At 42.4% G+C, this 16,718-nt stretch overlaps 1 pseudogene; it reads right to left on the reverse strand.

Moving 5' to 3' along the window:
- The window catches only part of LOC133062932 (histone-lysine N-methyltransferase PRDM9-like), a 66,412-nt pseudogene that overhangs the window by 22,872 nt on the left and 26,822 nt on the right, over positions 1-16,718 (reverse strand).

Genomic DNA, 16,718 nt, shown 5'->3' on the forward strand with positions numbered 1-16,718 from the left:
TGTGAGTAAGAGACAACATGCAGTTCTTTAGTTCTTTAGGACTTTATGAAGTGTTTTCACATGCATGATTTTAGTTAATATTTTGACAATTCTTAGAAATACCTGATTTGGAGGGGGGTGGTTCTGAACACTGGAGTGTAACAAAGGGACCTAGGTGGATAGTGAATCAAAGCTAGAATTCATATCTTAAGGTTCTTCCCCTTCAACTTTCTGCATAAAAGTGAGAGCAAGGGAGGAAGAATAGCTGGAGGTCAGGGAAAGAAGAGGGTAAGAGCTCGTAGAGAGAATCGGGGGTGTTCTATTAATTAGTGGCACTTTGATGGATGAGGAAGTATGGAAAATTACAGAGGGGACAAAACACATCTGGAAAATAAAGTGACAAAGCAGTGAGATTGAGAAGAGAAAAGACGATCGGCAGAAACACATTTAGACAATATAGAAAATGAGATGAGAGTTGCAGGTTCCCATGTCCTATAGACAATGTTTGGAATTAAAGTATCTGGTCTCATCAGTTCTCCTTGAACAAGGCTGTATGACTAGCTGGTTCTACTCATTTTCCTGATCCATTCATTGGTATACAGGCTAATTCTTAATATTATAGTGGACATGAAATTTAATAACCTTCAACAAATTGTTGTGTGAGCTATTTAATACAGTAAGAACGTGAGCGTACATCCCTGGTATCAATTTATTCCCTAAACTGCATCTATATTTGAAGTCTAGCTCACAGACACTATCTTCAGCAATCTTTGACCTTTCTACTCCTAGATGAATGCTCAAATGTGGAGTCACTCATTCACAAAACATTCAGGGTCCCTCAGGGGCTTTGAGCTGGGCCTGGACTTCTGAGAATGAATGGGTGTGGGCTAGGCTCCCAAAGCTCACAACACAGGGGCAGGCTGAACACATGATTCCAAACAGGAGAGTTGCCTATTAGAGCTCAGAGGAGGAGCTGTTACTCCCTCCTGCAAGAAGGAGCAATTGAAATGATGCCCAGATGATGAGTTTCTACTCAAAAGTGGGTAATCTATGTGAAGTCCTTCTGTTATTTTCTTATTTGTTGCTTTTCAGTCATAAACCTGAGGCTTCTCAGGGGTGTGAGTTGCTTCCTCTTATTGGAGTGGGAGGCTCTGAGGTAGGGATCCTGTCTCCTTCTTCATCTTGGACTGTCCCCTCTACAAACTGCCCAGAATGTCCTTAAGCTTCTCTTAGTCAGATGTCTTAGCATATCCCTCCCTAGCACAGCACAAAAGAACTGAGGTTGAAAACATCTCTCAGATGAATGATATAAAGATGTATGAATAAGCTTCATAGAACTATGGAAGTTTTAGCCAGTTTGTAAGGGGTTTAGAGAACTTGCATTGGTTTAGATTGCACTAACAGTGATACTGTGATCTCAGGCATACAATCAAATGTTTTTTACCTCATTTTCTGGATCTATAATGGTGATAGCTATATACCTACTTATAGGTACTGTAGGATTGATTTAAGGTTTAAGTAAGTTTATTCACATAAAATCCTTAAAGTCTGAAATATTATGAAAATAATGAAACAATAGAACAGGATACTATGGTTGTTTTTCTTACTAACTGTAAAGATGGTGATGATATCAGGCAGTGTACTAAAGATTCAGGGCAGGAAGGCAGCCGTCTCCAGGATCTCTGTGTTTTCTCCTATTCTCACCTCTGCCTGGATCCATGAGGAGGACATTTTGGCAACAGGATTTGGGAAATACTCACCTTCTGGTGTTTACTGTGCTCCACTCTGAAGGCCAAAGAAGAAGGTTTACGTAAAAAATGATGAGAATCAGTGTTTTGGTTGGGAAATGTTTCCAAACTCTGGGTATTCTAATTAAGGACACATAATCCTGAGCCAGAGAGTGACAAGGACAAGGATTACCAAAGGAGGAATGGAAGATGATTTCTGTATCATCAACTCCCATGGTTTCACTAGGAGCATTACATAATTTTCTTAAAATTAAAAAAAATTATGAAACTTCATCTGTGCCCCATCTGATGTTCATAAAGTATCTAATAAATTTAGTAGCCTTTCATGACAAAAGTACTCATCAATGTAGAAATACGAGGAAGTGACTGCAATATAATAAAGGTCATATACTGAAAGTCTACCTCTAACATCATAGTCATCAGTGAAAAGCTGAAAACTTCTACGATTAAGTAAAAAAGCCTAGAATGCCCATTATCAACATTTCTGTTCACCATAATATTAGAACTCCTAGCCAGGGCTTTAAGTTAGAAATGGAAACAAAAGGCTTCCATTTGGAAAGAAAGAAGTAAAATTATGTCTGTTCACAGGGCCATGGTTTCATGTGCAGAAAAATCTTTAAAAAGACACACACACAAATCCGGCATAGAAAGTTGCACGGTACAAAATCAACATTCAGATATATTTCCATGCATGAAGAATGACCATTCCACAAAGGAAAATAAGAAAACAGTCCTATTTATTTTTTATTTTTTTAAAGCTATACTGAACAGCTAAATTAAAAAATATATATTTATCTTTATTTATTTGTTTGTACCAGGTCTTTGTTGTGGCATGTGTGATCTAGTTCCCTGACTAGGGACTGAACCCAAGTTCTCTGCACTGGGAGTGTGGAGTCTTAGCCACTGGACAAATAATCTTATTTATAATAGCATTGAAAAGAATGAAGTAATTACGAATAAACTTAAGGAGATGAAAGACTTATATGGTGAAAACTACAAAACATTGCTGAAAGGAATCTGACATAAATAAATAGGTGTCTCATGTTTATGGATTAGGAGGCTTAATATTATTAAGCTGTTCATACTACCCAAAGCAATTTAAAGATTCAATGCAATTCCTATTAAAATCCCAATGGAATTTTTTCAGATATAGAAAATCCATCCAACAGTTAACACGGAATCTCAGAGCACCCCAAATAGGCAAAGTAATCTTAGAAAGAACAGCAAAGCTGGAGGCCTCTGATTTCAGAACATACTACAAAGGTACACGAACCAAAAGAAGGTAGATTTGGCAAAAAATGTGTGCTTAGTCGCTCAGTCTTCTTGACTTTTTGTGACCTTTTGTACTGTAGCCCACCAGGCTCCTCTGTCCAGGGGATTACTCAGTCAAGAACACTGGACAGGGTTGCCATTTCCTTCTCCAGGGGATCTTCTTAACCCATGGATTGAACCCGCATCTCCTGTGTCTCCTGCACTGAAGGCAGTTTCTTCACCTGCTGAGCCACTGAGGAAGCTGGCTGGCATAAAGACAGATATGTCAAACAATGGAACAGAATAGACAGCCAGAAATAAACTCTTGGATACATGGTCTAATGATCTTCATCTAGGGTGTCAGGATAATGGGGAAAGTTTAATCCCTGTAATGAATGGTGCTGGGGAAACAAAATAACCATATGCAAAATAATGAACATCATACATCTTGAAGAAAAATCAACTCAGAATGGATTAAAGACCTAAATGCAAGACTTGATAAGACTCTTAGAAGTAAACAAGGGTGAAGCTTCACGACATTGAATCAGCAATGATTTCTTAGATATGGTACCAAGTGCACAAGTATTAGTAACAAAGTACAAATAGACAAATGAGATTAATCTTAAAACCTCTGTGCAGCAAAGGGCACTGAACAGAGTTGAGAAGGCCACCTACAGGATGGTAGAAAATATTTGTAAAATTTGCATCTGATAAGGGGTTACTAAGCATACACCAGTATGAAGGCTACCTATAAGCCAGAAAGAGACCCTGATTGACCATGATGGCACCTTGATATCAAATTTCCATGCTCCAGCATTGTAAGAAAACAAATTTCTGTGGTTTAAGGAATGCAGTCTGCTTTGTTATGGCAGTCTGAGCTGACTAACAGTGAGAGAAGGAATTGAATAGACATTTCTCCAGAGAAAATACACAAATGGCCAGCAAACATATGAAAAGATGCTCAATATTACTAATCAATAGGGAAGTACAAAGTGAAACCTTCTGCGATGGGCAATATGTCTAAGAAGACAATAGCAAGCTTGGTAAGGATATGGAGAAATTGGAACACTTATACACTATTGTTGGCAATGTAAAATGTTGCAAGCTTTCTAGAAAACAGTATGGAGTTTCCACAGAAAATTAGAACTGCTGTATGATCTAGCAGTCCCACTCAAAAGTGTATTTCCATAAAAAATTGAAAGCAAGTTATTGAATAAATAGTGGGCACATGTATGGTCATTGCTGCATTATTCCCAATGGGCAAGATGTGTAAGCAATCTAAATGTTCATTGGTGGACAAAAGATAAAGATTATATATACGATATATGTTATAGCTCTTATATCCACATGCACACAATGGAATGCTTTGAAGCCTTAAAAACGAATTCTGTCATATGCTACATCATGGATGGGCCTCGATGATATTATACTAAGTGAAATGAACCAATCAAAAAAGACAAATATTGCCTGATTCCACTTCGATGAGGTATCTAAATTAATCAAATCCATAGAAACAGAAAATATAATCGTGGTTGCCAAGGGCTGTGAGGAGGAACGGTTGGAGAATTGTTACTCAGTGGGGTAGGACTCCAGTCACGCAAGAAGTAACATTTCTACAGATTTGTTGTACATCAATGTGTATGTATATCCCCGGTGGCTCAGCGGTAAAAAATCCACCTGCAATGCAGAAGATGCAACAGATGCAGGCTCAATCCCTGGGTTGGGAAGATCACCTGGAGGAGGAGATGGCAACCCACTCCAGGATTCTTGCCTAGAGAATCCCACAGACAGAGGAGCCTGGTGGGCTACAGTCTATGGGTACGCAGAGTCAGACACGACTGAGCGATTAGCACTATGGCCACTAACACTAACGTGCACATAGTTAGCAACAGTGTGCCATACACTCAGAAATTGTTAAAAAGGTAAATAAAGACGTGCAGGCGTGTGGTGAACCGAGGCGTATGTATTCCCTATGAAGAATCTCTCCTTATGTCAAAACCTTTGCAGACAACCAAATGTTTGCTTTTCATGTCCCTTTCACTAGTTTTAATAACCTCAGGGAACAGAGGGACTTCCCTGGTGCACAGTGGATTAGAATCTGCCTGCCAATGCAGAGGACACAGGTTTGATGGCTGGTCCAGGAAGATTTCACTTTGTGCGAGGCAGCTAAGCCTGTGTGTCACAAACTACAGAGCCTGCATATGCCCTGCAACAAGAAGACACTCACAGCAACCAGAGAAGGCCCATGGACAGCAATGAAGACCCAGTGCAGCCAAAACTAAATAAATAATTTTTAAAAATCTGGGAGAACAGAAATCCATAGATGGAGAATCATAGAAGTATCTAAATTGTTTTCTCCAGTCTAGGCAGATTAACTCTTCTAAACTGTTTGAGCAGCTGAAGAGGAAGTGAGTGCTCACTTCTATTTTATAATAAGTGTACTTCATTTTATTTACCTGATGCCATCTCTGGTCAGTGAAATGTGGGAAAGATCATGGAGAATAAATAGTTCTCTCAAATCCTTTCCCAGAATCAAAATATAGAATTAGTTTAACCTTAGGGTAAGAAGATCACAGGTTTTGTTTTATATACATACATGAATAATGTATCTTGACATAATATGTTAATCATTTCTTCTTCGAAGAGATTTCATCCAATAACCAATGAGATTAGTATTAAATCTGTTTGGTGAATTTATTTCTAAGCTTTCTTTAACTGCCTTTCACTAAGAATGTTTAGCAAAAATAATTCTTTGTAAAAAGAATGATAAATTTTAACCATAAAATTTTTGAGAATTACACTGGAAAACCTATACATTCATCTTCATTCAGGCTAATGTCAATATTCAGCCACAACTACTTCGGAATGCTGAAAATCATGTTTTCCCTACTACTGGCTGAGATGTAGTTGAGACCTAAGCCCAGGCTGGTTTCAGGAAGACACCTCCAAATCCTCCTGGCTTCTCACCTTGCTGCCTTGGTGTCCATTCTTCATCAGAATCCTCAGGGTCATCTACCTGGGGCTTGATGACCTGCCTGCGGTGATGCATGAAATCCGGTCGAGTGGCTCTGAAACCTGGAAAGAAGCAAAACATTTGTTCTAAGAAGGAGAAACAAAGCACAGAAGCAATGGGAAGTGTCACAAAGTCAAGGAAATCTGTAGGATGGGCTGGCTGGGGGAATCTAGAACAAGGCAAGAGGTGAGCTCTGCCCGGCAGGGTCAACCTCCCTTTGGTACAAAACTCTAAACATTTCCTTAGTCTCCACACAAAAGGGAACTGTGAGCAGATGAAGCTACCTAAGAGCGGGCCAAGTGAACACTGAGGGTGAAGACTTGCTTCATGTCTCCCAGGCTCACAGGCACCCAGCACTTCCTGTTACCTATAGCAATCAGCGCTTCGTAGTTTCTTTTCATATTCCTATATCGGATTTTTTCCCATTCTCCCATCTCTTTCCATTGTTCCTTGGAGAAGTATACGGAGATGTCTTTGAAAGCATCTTTGGCCTAAGGAAAATAATAGATTTCATTAATGATTTACTAATCTAAGTCAGACCTTAGAGCAGGGCCTTCTCCTCCACCTTTTGTGCAGGAGTAGCCTGAAGCTGCAGGACGGTCTGTGTGAGACAGGGATGAAGACTTTCCTTCCCGACTGTGTCCTGCTTAACTGAACAAACGCTGAGCATTTTCCTAACTCTCCCTGGACACAGAGCAGTTGACGAAGCTAGTGTCCTGTTTTGTCCCACTCCACCCCCCACCATCTCAAACAGGACCAGGCATTCCCGTCCTGTGTACGGTCACAGGGAAGTTCACTCAGCCGCCCAGGCAAGCAGTCTGTGGTGCTTCAGGGACCAGCGCCAGGTCCTTCCTATAGAGCTGGCTTAGAGTCCAGCTTTGCTGCCTCCACCTCTCACCGTGGGCTTCCGCTCTGTTCTCCTGGCATCTCCCTCAGTGCTCTCCTCTGGAGACCTGTTCAGCCTCATGGCCATTGGAGTGCTCAAGGCCAAGGTGCCTGTGGAAGAAGAAGGTGCTGAGTTAGCCCAGACCAGTGTCCAGAGCCTGGTCTGTCTTCCTTGGGTGGAGTGTCCAGGGCAGGAAGGTGAGGGGAAACTCAGGGTGAGGGTATTGGTGGGATGGACGGATCCTGACTAGATATGACAGATCAGCCTAATGTGAACTAGATTTGGTTTCTTTGGTTCCCCTACAATTCAGCCCCTCTGAGGGAAGGCACTGGGAGGGATGTGTCTGTGGGTGACGGAGGGATTCTTGAGGAGACCCGGAAACCCCTAACTGCTGGACTGGGGTCAGGCTGAAATCAGGGCTCTGTTCCAGTGCAGCAGAGCGAATGTTTCACCAGGAAGGGTTTTGAGGATCTCCTCCTGGACCCTCAGAAAAATCTGGGCATAACGTAGGTTCTATGTCTAAGGGAGAAGTTGCTCGGCTTGAGGAGATCTGGGTCCCACGGGCTGAAGTAACTGGGGTCCTCAGACAGAGGGGACTGGGGATCTTTTGGCTGATGTAGAATGTGCAGGGTGAGAAAACTTGGGATCTGTGAGGCTGAGGAAATCGGGGGTTTCTTAGTAAGGGACTTTAGGTCTCCGACAGGCAGGACACTTAGGGTCTTGAGGAGGAAGAGTTTTAAGAGCTCCCAGGCGGAGGGATTCAGGGTCTGCGAGGTTGAGGAAATTGGGTCTCTCTGCGGGTGCTATTTTTAGGGTGCCTCAGGCTGAGGGGAACCGGGGTTAATCTAGGTATTTGAGGGTCACAACACTAAGGGGTTTGGTGTTTCTCTGGGTGAAGGGACTTGTAATCCCTGAAGCTGACGAGAGGCAAGTCCCCTTCCGATCGAGACTCAGGTTACTCAAAGTTGACAGGATTTCGGGCCTCCCAACCTGGAATTTGAAGCCAACAGGCTAAGGGTTTATGAGGGCTGCGCAGGGCGCGTTCCTGTCAGCCTCCCCGCTGTCCTGCCGCGCTGCCCACCCTGTCCGCAGGAGAGCTAGAGGTTCAGGGAAGTCCAGTCCTTCCGCGCTGAGGTGAAGTGAAGGGCCAGCAGCCGACCTGTACCCTGTCAGGCACAAGCGACCAATCGGCCTTGTGACTGAGGCAGTCTGGCCAATAGGCGGCCGGAGGGTGGGGAGCGCGATGGAGGCCCCGCCCCACCGCTCGGGGATTGGCTGCTCTGTGGGCGTGTCTGTCAAGCCTCCTGCGCGCATGCGCATCGTGGCTGGTTTCTTTGTTTTCAGGCATGGCCGCTTAGGCCTGGATCATCAAGTCGGCGGGTTGTCCTCAGGCTGAATGTTTCTTTCCAGTGCCCTCAACTGGTATATCGGCTCCACCAGACTGTAACCGTGCTCCCGGAGTGTATCCTAGGCCCCCCTGTGCCCTACCTTGTCAAATCCAGTTTTGGCAAGAACTCTTATGTGGTGAGTACTGCAGTATTCAAGGGAAACGGTGTAATTAGCTACATTCTGATGAGACACAAGTTAAACGCCGTATGATCAAAGATTTAAACACAACGCGTGGAATAAGGATGTTAGAAAAACCTTGGAGGATTTTTAACCTGAAAGTGGAAGTGGCACTGATGAGCCATCTGTATATGTAATGTAGGTATGAAAAGCCTTCAGAAATGAGGTATAAGTAAAATCTGAAAGCCCTGAAAGTGTTTTCTGTAAGCCGAGGCATAGATCTGGAGGACTGTCGATCCACTGAGCTGAGATTGCGTGACACCTACTGGCTTCACAAGATAAAATAGGGACACTGTTTCTGGCCCTTAGGTAGCTTTGCTCACAGAAAAATAATGTGATTTCCATGTATTGGAAGCAAAGCGACTGGCTGTAGAATTAGTATCAAGTGGTGGTTGGGAGTCTGGATGGAGAAATGTTACCAGAGAAGCGAGTTTACCTCATGGTGAGTGTAGAGCCAGAAGGTACAACCCAGCCAAAGCTCATGGGAAGGAAAAGTGTATTACTTGCAGAACCATGGAGAACACCATGGAGCTTTCCAGAGCAGGGTCTTTGTAAACCACAAAGTTGGGTAAGCTTTAATCTATGAGTACAGGCATGTTCCGGCTTCTGTGTTGACTCAGATGGTAAACAATCTCTGCATAGCAGAAGACCCGGGTTCAACCCCTAAGTGAGGAAGATCCCCAGAGGAGGGCGGGGCAGTCCACTCCAGTATTCTTGCCTGGAGAATCCCATGGACAGAGGAGGCTGGTGGTCCATGGGGTTGCAAAGAGTCAGACATGAGTGAGTGACTAACACTTTAACTTTACAGGCATGTTCATTAAGGGTCTTCGGCTGTGGAAGACTCTAAGCTTCAGTTGATTAAAGTCTTGAGAGTCAGAACCAGTCACCATCAGCATCCCTTACATTCCATCTTGTCTGGTATACATATAGATATCTATTCTTGATATAGATATAGATATCTATTCTTCTTCATATTCTTTCCCCTTATCGGTTCAATTCAGTCACTCAGTTGTGTCTGACTCTGCAGCCCTATAGACTGTAGCACGCCAGGCCTCCCTGTCTATCAGTAACTCCCGGAGTTTACCCAAACTCGTGTCCATTGAGTTGGTGATGCCATCCAACCATCTCATCGTCTGTCGTCCCCTTCTCCTCCTGCCCTCAATCTTTCTCAGCATCAGGGTCCTTTGAAATGAGTCAGCTCTTCACATAAGGTGGCCAAAGCTTTGGAGTTTCAGCTTCAACATCAGTTTTTTCAATGAACACTCAGGTCTGATCTCATTTAGAACGGACTGGTTGGATCCCCTTGCAGTCCAAGGGACTCTCGAGTCTTCTCCAACACCACAGTTCAAAAGCATCCATTCTTCAGCAGTCAGCTTTATTGACAGTCCAACTCTCCCATCCATACATGACCACTGGAATAACCATAGCCTTGACTAGACAGACCTTTGTCAGCAAAGTAACATCTCTGCTTTTTAATATACTGTCTAGGTTGGTAATAACTTTTCTTCCAAGGAGTAAGTGTCTTTTAATTTCATGGCTGCAGTCACCATCTGCAGTGATTTTGGACCCCCCCGAAATAACGTCAGCCACTGTTTCCCCATCTATTTTCCATGAAGTGATGGGACCAGATGCCATGATCTTAGTTTTCTGAATGTTGAGCTTTAATCCAACATTTTCACTCTCCTCTTTCACTTTCATCAGGAGGCTCTTTAGTTCTTCTTCACTTTCTGCCATAAGGGTTGTGCCATCTGCATTGCTGATATTTCTCCCAGCAATCTTGAATCTAGATTGTGCTTCATCCAGCCCGGTATTTCTCATGATGTACTCTGCATAGAAGTTAAATAAGCAGGGTAACAATATATAGCCTTGATATGCTCCTTTCCCGATTTGGAACCAGTCTGTTGTTCCATGACTGGTTCTGACTGTTGCTTCTTGACCTGCATACAGATTTCTCAAGAGGCAGGTCAGGTGGTCTGGTATTCCCATCTTTTGGGAATTTTCCACAGTTTAATGTGACCCACATAGTCAAAGGCGTTGGCATAGTCAATAAAGCAGAAATAGATATTTTTTTCTGGAACTCTCTTGCTTTTTCGATGATTCAGTGGATGTTGGCAATTTGAACTCTGGTTTCTCTGCCTTTTCTAAAGCCAGCTTGAAGATATGGAAGTTCACATTTCACGTATTGTTCAAGCCTGGCTTGGAGAATTTTGAGCATTATTTTGCTAGTGTATGAGATGAGTGCAATTGTGCAGTAGTTGGAGCATTCTTTGGCATTGCCTTTCTTTGGGATTGGAATGAAAACTGACTTTTTCCAGTCCTGTGGCCACTGCTGAGTTTTCCAAATTTGCTGGCATATTGAGTGCAACACTTTCAGAGCATCATCTTTTAGGATCTGAAATAGCTCAACTGGAATTCCATCACCTCTACTAGCTTTGTTTGTAGTGATGTCTCCTAAGGCCCACTTGACTTCACATTCCAGGATGTCTGGCTCTAGATGAGTGATCACACCATCGTGATTATCTGGTTCATGAAGATCTTTTTTGTACAGTTCTTCTGTGTTTTCTTGCCACCCCTTCTTAATATCTTCTGCTTCTGTTAGGTCCATACCATTTCTGTCCTTTACTGAGCCCATCTTTGCGTGAAATGTTCTCATAAGCATAAGTTTTTTTTTTTCCCATTTATTTTTATTAGTTGGAGGCTAATTACTTTACAATATTGTAGTGGGTTTCTCCAAAGAAGAAATACAGATGGCTAACAAACACATGAAAAGATGCTCAACATCACTCATTATCAGAGAAATGCAAATCTTAAGCATAAGTTTTAAGGGTGCTATTGCAGGACGTGGCCACAAGGCGTCAGGACTTTTCCATTCCCAGTTGTGATTGCCTTGAAAGTGAAAACTTTCAAGTTTTAACCCAAGAGTGTAATTCAATATGGAATGTACCTGAAGAAACACCCAAAACCTTGTGTGTTCTTTCTGAGCATTCTTATTTATTTATTTTAAATTTTTAAAAATTTACTGGCAAGTCCATGTGGCATGTGGGGTTTTTAGTTCCCTGACCAAGTGTCGAACCCTCACCCCCTGCATTTGAAGCACAGAATCTTAACCACTGGACTGCAGGGAAGTCCCCCTAAGCATTATTTTTTTTAAAGTAGCCTTTATTTCATATTGTAGTAACATTGATATACCATGTGTTGTTGGTGGCCGGTGAACCGAGTGTATTTTCTATTTTGTTTTTGTTCAGTTGCCAAGTCAGGTCTTTTTGTAGGAGTGCTCCCTTTGCTACAGGCCCTGTTATACTGGTAAGACATCTAGTTGTACATGCATAAGTGTACATAAATGTAAATATCTAGGTATATCGATATGTAAATATCCAGATAGAGATATAAATGTCTAGGTATGTAGATATACAAATGTCTATATGCATAGAAATACACATTGTAGGTACATAGATGTATAAATACTTAGGTTCATAGAGACATAAATATCTATATACATAGACATATAAATGTATATGTACATATAGACATAACAATCTATGTATATACAGATATAAATATCTATTATAGATACATATAGACATAGATATCTATATACATAGACATGTAAATATCTGTATACACGGAGGATGGTTACACAGTGGACAATGAAGGAGACCACCTTATAGACAAAATAAGTGATACAGATAGTGGCATTTATCAGAGCATACTAGGAGAGAGAAACATAAACAATTTCAAACAAAGAGAACACAGCTAAGCAAGATGCATGTGACTAGTTTTAATCTGAGGGCACTAAACCAACAAGTCCACAGGGGGTCAGTAGATGATGGCAAAGTCTGGAAGGGTGAGATAGTGAAAACAAGTTAAATGTTTCATCTTTGTTTACAAAGTATAGCTTATACATTTTTGGATTCATACTTGTTACCTCCTTAAGTATGTATCACCTATATATCCTCCTATGCCCACATCCATACTGTTTCAACTCAAATCAAGCATAACTCCAAATTGTTGCAACTCTATTTAGTCAGCTGTTGGAGTTTCATGAAAAAGACACATTGTTATTCTTTTGTATAGACCAGTAATGGTTAGGATTTCTGTCTAAAGTTTTTTTTTTTTAGGGTCCTTAAAGATCATTTAAAATTTCAACACTTGTCCCTGCTTCAACTTGTTCTGATTCAGTTGACATTGGAAAAGTTATGGAAAGAGTGTTTAATATAATCTGAACTCACCAGGTATCTATTGTTTGGTGTACATAAAGATCTGAGAAGTAGACTTCGATGGATGTAAAAATAAACATTGTGGATATAGAACATAATTAGAAATAGCGAGAGACACTTGACCAGAGAGCAATCACAATGGATCCACTTCATCTCCCACACCCATGAGGACAAGTTTATCTTGGTAAAAATATCAGCAACTGAAGAGTTAATGTGTTATCACTGTGAAAAATGATTATGAAAAGAAATCTATGGAATGTTTTCATAGATAGGATGCAACTTTCCAAGAGGCTTTAAATTTCAGGTGAATGTTTTATTATTTGAAACTTGAGTGGATTAGAGACTCTGTAAGTTTTACAGACTGTTCAAAGTTACATTCTATCCCATTCTGGAATGAATCCATTACCTTTTGGTTCATGCACTTGTGACACACTTCATCAGCTTAGAGACAATCTGTGTTGGAGAGTGTTCTAAACGAATGTGTGCGTACCAGCTGCAGGTCTGACAAGAAACATTCACTCTCATGTTGTTGTAGTTGGTGTTCAGTTGCTAAGTTGTGTCTGACTCTTTGTGACCCCATGGACTGCAGCACGCCAGGAATCCCTGCCCATCACCAACTCCCGAAGCTTGCTCAAATTCATGACAGTTGAGTCAGTGATGCCATCCAAACATCTCTTCCTCTGTCATCCCCTTCTCCATTTGCCGTCAGTCTTTTTCCCAGCATCAGGGTGTTTTCCAGTGGGTCGGCTCTTCACATCAAGGGGCCAAAGGACTGGAGGTTTGGTTTCAGCGTCAGTCCTTCCTATGTATGTTTAGGACTGATTTCCTTTAGGATTGACTGGTTTGATCTCCTCGGAGACCCAGGGACTCTCAAGAGTCTTCTCTAGCACCACAGGTCAAAAGCATTATTTCTTCAGTGCTCTGCCTTCTTTGTGGTCCTACCCTCACATCCGTACATGACTACTGCAAAAACCAGTAGCGTTTACTCTCACATATGGGATATCAAATTTGTTTTTACATATTGCCTGCTATATTTAGGCTCTTGGTTCATACTTCATGTACCCATGTAGTGTTGTATTTAAATCCAGTTTGAAACAGAGCTTTGTTTGAAGAACGTTTTGCCCACCAGCAGCGTTCTATTCTCACCAGCACCTCTTACCTTGGTGTGACATCTCAAAACTCAGAAACTCTGACATGTTGATATGAATATCAATTTCATTTTAGCAGAGTTTCAACAGAGAAGTGACAAAATCATGGTGCCTATTTTATCAGGTTTCTCCAGGCAGAAAACTGAAGCTTGATGTAGTTTAGTTGCTCAGTCATGTCTAACTCTTTGCAACCCCATAGACTGCAGCATGCTGGGCTTCCTTGCCCTTCACCATCTACCAGAGTTTTTTCAAACTCATGTTCATTATGTTGGTGATGCTATCCAACCATCTCGTCCTCTGTCATCCCCTTCTCCTCCTGCCCTCAGTCTTTGAAATTGAAATTATTAGAAGCCAGAGTTCATACAGCTTATGGGCTTCTTGACTCAATTTTTTTTTAACAAGAATTTTCTTTTGTATTTTTTCAAGTGTGACCTTTCATTCATATAATAGGAAATAACAGAATTAGAAGAAACCAATTTGAAACAACGGATTGTTTCTACCCTGACAATCTGAACACAAAGGAACCAGTGGGAACCGCAAAGATCTGGGGCCAAGCTTTTAAGAATATTTTAGGTTGGCAAATACTAACTAGTATGCTTTCCATTTCAACAATTTTTATTCTGATAAAGAGTATCCTTTTCTAGAAGGCTTCCAGTGTGGCTGCCTCCTGTGGAAACATGTGAGAAGGAATCAGGGCACTGTCTGTCTGTCTTTACAAGACACTGGACTCAACTCTAAGAAATCCTTGGATCTTCCCTGGATCCTGACCACCACATGGCCAAAGATAGTGGTAACAGATTTGTTTTGCCTGTTAAAGTGTTTAATGACAAAGATTCTTTCGGTTTCCTGATGTGGGTGACATGTGGGACCCAGTGGTGATATTTTCTTTAAGAAACTTACTTGCTAGTTCCCACATTAGGGTGAGGCCCCTGTCCAGGGATGAGAGACCCTGCTTGTGTATGACCTGTGCTTCCAGGGAGAGCAACTTTTCGCTAGTTTAAACCTGACCAAGTTCTGTCTGCATGGTAGATTAAGACCTCTCTGTCTTGTCTTGGAGTTTCCCTGGTGGCTTAGATGGTAAAAGAATCTGCATGCAGTTCAGGAGAACTGGGTTCATCTCTGGATCGGGAAGATCCCCTGGAGAAGGGAATGGCAACTGAATCCAGTATTCTTGCCTGCATAATCCCATGGACAGAGGAGGCTGGAGGGCTACAGTCCATGTGGTTACAAACAGTCAGACATGTGTGAACGATGAATACTTTGACTTTTCAATCCTGTCTGCACTGATTATGTTTAGACAAGACTGCTTGCTTTCTGCAATGAGAATATTGACACCTGACCATGTTCTGTGTGCACGAGGACGTGGAGACCTGGGGGCGGACTGGGCCTGGCCTCCGTCCTGGCAAACTCCGTGCCTGTGTCTGAATGTCAGTGCTCAGAGGTCTGGGGTCTGGAGCTGAGGTGGGCTTCTCTGGGTAATGTGCCCTCCTCACATTGGGTGGGGTTCCATGGCCCTCCCAGGGGTCAGTACTGCAGTAGGGCCCTTAGTCTATCCTCCTGCCAGGCTCACCTGCCCTGAGGTTCATGGAGACTCCTCAGGTGGGCTACTTGGTAATTATCCCAGATTTTCAGTGCATTCAGTTTGAGTAGGGAGGCAGGTTCACCTGGCTAATTCATTCCAGGGTACAAGGACCAGGCAAAAAACCAACGGGCAGCAGGTGAGGTTGCTATGTGATAGCCTTCCCGTCGGCCGTCCCTGCTCAGCAGACACCAGACCTGCCCCCCGTCTTCTAGTCCCGCGCATGGTGTGTTTTCTCAACACCTCAGTGGGAAAACAAAGAACGGAGCCTGCTGGAACCAAAGCAGTGTGTTCAACATTATCGTGACAGCTGTCAAAACAGTATCAGACAGAACCAAAGGGCAGGAGAGGAGGATTTCTCTGGGACGAGAGAAGCTTCCAGGAACCTACTCGTTTCCGCCTTTGGGGCCCAGCCATCAGGGACCTGGTGTCCTAACCAAGAGTCATGTGGCCCCAGGTGCAGGGTATGGGGACCATGTGGGTCTCACCCCGTCCACACGGGTTAGGATCCTGTGCCCAGAGACCCCGTGTCTGCTCTTCACCTCTGTGTGTCTTGCCCCTTGGAGATCGCCAACATCTGAATGGAGGGTGTTGCCCTGATTCACCTGTGGTCCTTTCTCTTCTCTTCATCTTGGGACATTCACATGAGGTCAGGCACCTTTGAATGGGTTGCTGCTCTGTGTTGTGCTGGGTGAAAACCTTTGGCGGTGTCATATTAATATCATAGTGTATCACAGACCTAATCTGTAGGGTCGCCAGTGTCTGGGGTCCCCAAGATGGATTTTCTGTAATGTAATTTTGATTTTCTATTGGAGTCAGGTTGATTTCCATTGTTTTATTAGTTTTAGCTGTACAGGAACTTAATTTGATTTTACATAGAAGTGAATCTATTCTTTTTCCATTTTTTTTCCTCATATAGATTATTACAATCTCTTTAGTAGAGTTCCCTGTTCTTTTCACTAGGTCCTATTTGCTTATCAATTTGTTAGATCTTAGTGTGTATATAAATCCTAAACTCTTTATCCCTTCTTTCTTTCTTTTGATACTCATAATTTGATTGTCGCAGGCTCTGAAGTCCGTTTTGTACATTAGGTCATTGGTATGAATTTATAGATTGTGCCTGTAAGTGATATCTCATGATATTTGTCTTTCTGTCTCTGAGTTCCCTCACCTGGTGTGATGATGTCTTAGCACACCCACGCTGCTGACAGCATCCTTGTTTCACTCTGTTTTATGGTTGAGTGGTGTTCCATTTATAGATGTACTGCCTTGTCTTCACTTTTCTTCCACTGGACCTTTTGGTGGATTCCATGTCTTGCCTATTGAAATAG

The sequence above is a fragment of the Dama dama genome, chromosome 9 (genome assembly GCF_033118175.1).
Source record: "Dama dama isolate Ldn47 chromosome 9, ASM3311817v1, whole genome shotgun sequence".
Classification (NCBI taxonomy): Eukaryota; Metazoa; Chordata; class Mammalia; order Artiodactyla; family Cervidae; genus Dama; species Dama dama.